A 4,807-nucleotide genomic window follows, 5' to 3' on the forward strand; every position below is an offset into this window, starting at 1 on the left:
GTAGCATCCTGGAGGTTGGCATCCGGGGTGGGTAGGGTGGCTCCGCACCACAAAGTCTCCAAAGACTTTCTCCTTCCAGCTCACACCTCAGCCATCCCTTTGGTGAGGCCCTCCTTGTCTTCAAGATCCGAAATGGAGCTTCAGCTGGCACATTCCCATTCCAAGAAGCTGGATGGAGGAAAGGAAGAAAGAGCAGACAAAGAGTGCATGCCAGCCAATCTTGAATCCACCTTTTCTTGGCTGCGTAATATTCCATTATATAGACGATCCATAATTTATTAAACCAGTCCCTTGTTGATGGATGCCTTTGTTGTGATGAAAGATTTTTTTTCTCTCTTATCAGATTTGTCTTTTAAAGAGACTCTTCTGCCTTGGAGGACCCCTGGGCTCTGGTCCTAGATCTTCCTTATTACATCCCCTTGGTAATCTCATCTGGTCTCCTGGCTTTACATACCTGTATATCGGGTGCCTCCCAGGTTTATCTCTTCTGCCCAGATATCTCTCCCAAGCTCCAGACGTCGCTCCCTTCTATCTCCCCTTGGGTGTCTAATTAGGCGCCTGAAAATGAGCACATCTGAGACGAATCAGTGGTCTTATGCCCCACACCTATGCATCATTCGTTCTTTCCACTTGCTCATACTACTCAACTGGGAGTCATCCTTGATTTCTCTCTCTTCATATCACCCCAAATCTGTTGGCTAATCCAGTTGGCTCCATCTCCAAATTTACCCATAATTCAGCCCTTTCTCTCCACTCCCACGGCTGCCTCCCTGAGCCGAGCCGTCATCACCTCTCGCCTGGACAATTACAGTCACCTCCTCCCATTTGTCCCAGCTCCCACTCCTGCTCCCTGGCAAACTATTCTCCCAGCAGTGGCCAGAGGAATTTTTTTAAACCTTAAGCGAGCTCATGTTACCCTTCTTAGAACCCTTCTGTGGCTCCCTGCCACACTCAACTCAAAGTCCTACTAGTAAGTCCTCAATGCTCTACACGGTCTGAGAGACGCCCCCTCCTGCCCCATGACTGTCTGACTTCACGTCCTCCCCCTCTCTTTTTGCTCATTCCACTGCAGCCACACTGGCCTCCTCGCTGTTCCTCTAACTCGTCAGGCACACACCAGCCTCAGGGCCTTTGCACTGGCTGTTCCCTCTGCCTGGAAGGCTCTTGCATCAGATATGCCCGTGGCTCTCTCCTCACCTCCATCAAGTCCACGCTCATTGTCACCTTCTGACACCCCGATTTAAAATCGCAGCCCCCACCCGCATCTCTCAGCACACCTTATCCGTTTTCCCTGCTTTATTTTTCTGTGGAGAACTTATTAGCCTAGTACCTTCCTACTCGAAGTACACTTCATAGACCAGCAACATCGGCATCAGCTGGGATCTTGTTGGAAATGCAGACTCGTACGCTCCGATCCAGACATGCTGAATCGGAATTTGCATTTTCACAAGATCCCCACGTGATCCATGTACGAGCTGAAGTTTGCGAAGCGCTCCCATATGACAAATTTACTGCATATTTTGTTTGCTGTCTGTCTCCCCCGCTAAAACGTAAGCTCGCTAAAGCAAGGGTTTTTTCTCTACTTTTTTCACCGCCATATTTCAGCACCTAGAACAGTGTCCGGCACGTAGCGTGCAGTCAATAAACCTTCATGAAATCAATGAAGGAATGGCTAATGGGTGGAGAATGGTTATATGAGGCAATGGTGGAGGCAGAAGGTGACAGTCAGGGTTGTGGGTGGAAAGCAACAGAAATGGTCTTAAGCCAAAAACGAATCTTGTAGACACTAGAGATTTCCCCGCTTGGGTGGTCTGGAAGATCCACCTTGGAAAAAATGCACAGAAGGTTCCAGAGACTGAGCATCAGGAACAGTTTGGGTGGGAGGTCACAGCTGCCTCAGGACAGCACCACCACCACTGCTGTGGGGGGTGAAGTCCTCAACCCCAAAAGGAGTGATCGGATGTTGGAAAGCCAAAAAAAAACAAAAGAGAGGACAAATATCTTCTACAAAAGGAGACCAGTGCTGGGGCAGGTGTAGCCTTTCAGAAGAGAAATCTAGAAGAGGAGACGGATTTGTGAAATGTTGAGCAGGTGGAACAGGCTATCGAGAGCGGACATCAGTTTCAGAAGCATCAAATGTTTTGGGGAGCAATTTAGTGGAGGCGTGAAAATAGGATGTGAGCGATGCAAATGACATTGTGCGTTCATTTTTGTCAACGTGGAAAGAGTCCCATGCTGTAATTTAAAAAGATTATTGGGCTGTAACATAACGCTCTGTAAAGTGCACACACCTTAACTGTACAGCTCAATGAAATTTTTTTACGTGGCTGTACGCCTGTTACCATCACAGTGTTCAAGATCTAGAAAATTCCTTCATGCCCCTTCTCAGTTAACACATCCTGGACACCCCAAGATATCACCACTTTGATTTCCTTGATGTAATTTCTGAGGGGAAAAAGAAACAGATGATAAGACAATGTTGACACCACAATCTTATTATTGCAAATACATATTTGGGTTGGGAGCGCACACTCCTAGATGCTTGGAGTCTGTGAGTGGTGAGGTACGGGGAATTTTAATTTTCTGCCTTTTGTTCTTTCGTGTGTCACATCATAAGCACGTGAGGCAAAATTTTATTGAGGCAAAATTCATATGACATAAAATTAACCATTTTAAAGTGTGTAATGTGTATGACTGCTCTTAAATTATGTCTATTTCTTTCCCATCTCCTCACACTCTTATGCCTCTTGGGGTGAGGTAGGCATCCTTGGTCCATCATTGCATCTAACTCTCCCCTAAAATGTATGATCACCATCTCTATCTACTTCCAAAACATTTTCATCACCCCAAAAGGAGACCCTATACCCATTAGCACTCGCTCCCCATTCCTCCCTCTCCCCAGCCCCTGGCAACCACCGATCTACTTTCTGTCTCTATGGATTTACCTTCTCTGGATATTTCACAGAAGTGCAATCATACGATACGAGGCCTTTTGTGTCTGGCTTCCTTCACTGAGCATGGTTTCAAGGTTCTTCCATGTTGTAGCCTGAATCAGTGCTTCATTCGTTTTCACGGTTGAGTAATATTCCGTTGTGTGGATAGATCACATTTTGTGTATCCATTCATCCATCAATGGACATTGAGCATGTCTTGTGTTTATCATAGGAATAAAGATGGTTTCCATTTTTTAATTGGAAAGTATTAAATTGTTATTAATGATAATTACTAATAGTTAAAGGGTGGTGACGGAGGGGAGAGAGAGTCATGGGTTCAATTTCAATCCCACTGCTTATTTTCTGGGACCTTGTGTTAAGAGCTGAACCTCCCATAGCTGCTGTCTCCTTGCCTGTCCAACAGGGAGAATCCTTTTCTGGGCAAGTGATTAGATGATTCATAAAAGTCTCTCTGTCACTCCACCCCCTACACACACGTGCACCCACACACACACACACACTCACTCTCTCTCTCTAAAAATGCAGTCCATCTGGTTGACCAAGCCTTTTAAAATTCAGTGTTCATGGAAGGGACCCAATAGAAAGTGTTGGGAAACTACGAGGCTTTCTAAACCTTAATCATCCAAGGTTGTGTGCCAGCTCTACGATCACGAATCTTTTACTTCGAATCCCTTCATTTAAAACATTTCAATACATTGATTTTAAAATAGAAACTTTAAAATGACTGCCATATGTGGAAAAATGGAGTCACATACCAGACATTGATGGAATTTGAATGAAAAGTACAATGAAATCAAAGCACTGTTTTTAAGCCCCCCTAGGCACTCACAGCCTGACTGCCTCCAACTGCCTATGGAAACCTCAACTAAGCCCTTTGGACCCCTGACCCATTTCTGCCAGTGTCTCAAGGAGCCTAGGACTCTGTCACCCAAAGGCCACAACTCTGTACATCCCTATTTTTTCTCTTCTCCCTTCCCTATCAACTTGTTTTAAAGTCAACTCTATTGACATGTGATGTCCATATAATGAAATGTATCCATTTTAAGTGTACAGTTTTAATGAGTTCTGACAAATCCATGTAACCACTACCCCAGTCAAGATAGAAAACATTTCCATCACCCGAAAAAGATCCCTTGGGTCCCTTTGCAGTCAACCCCCATTGCGTCTTCATCCCCAAACAATTGATCTGATTTTCTTTTTTTCTTTTTTTTTTTTTTAAAGATTTTATTTATTCATTTTTTTCCCCCCAAAGCCCCAGTAGATAGTTGTATGTCATAGGTTCGCCTCCTTCTAGTTGCTATACGTGGGACTCGGCCTCGGGTTGGACGGAGAAGTGGTGCCTTGGGGCGTGCCCGGGATCCGAACCCCGGCCGCCAGCATCAGAGCGCACGCACTTAACCGCTAAGCCACGGAGCCGGCCCTGATCTGATTTTCTGTCAATTGAGATTAAATTTCCTTTGCTAGAATTTCATACCAATGGAATCATGTAGTATGTAGTCTTTTGTGACTGGCTTCTTTCATTTAGCATAATGTTTTTGAGATCATCGTGTTGTTGTGTATATTCATGGATTTGTTCTTTTTCATTGCTGAATAATATTCCATCACATGGATGTACCGGGGTTTATCCATTCACCAGTTGATGGACATTTGGGTTGCTTCCAGTTTTGGGCTATCCCAAATAAAGCTGCTCTGAACATTTGTGTACAACACTTTATGTGAGTGTGTATTTTTGCTTCTCTTGGGTAATTACCAAATGTGGAATGGCTGGATCATATGGAAGTCGTGTATTCAACTTTTGAAGAAACTGCCAAAACATCTTCCAAAGTGGTTGCACCATTTTGCATGCCCATCAG

The sequence above is a fragment of the Ceratotherium simum genome, chromosome 39, assembly GCF_057802395.1.
Source record: "Ceratotherium simum simum isolate JZ-2026a chromosome 39, ASM5780239v1, whole genome shotgun sequence".
Classification (NCBI taxonomy): domain Eukaryota; kingdom Metazoa; phylum Chordata; class Mammalia; order Perissodactyla; family Rhinocerotidae; genus Ceratotherium; species Ceratotherium simum.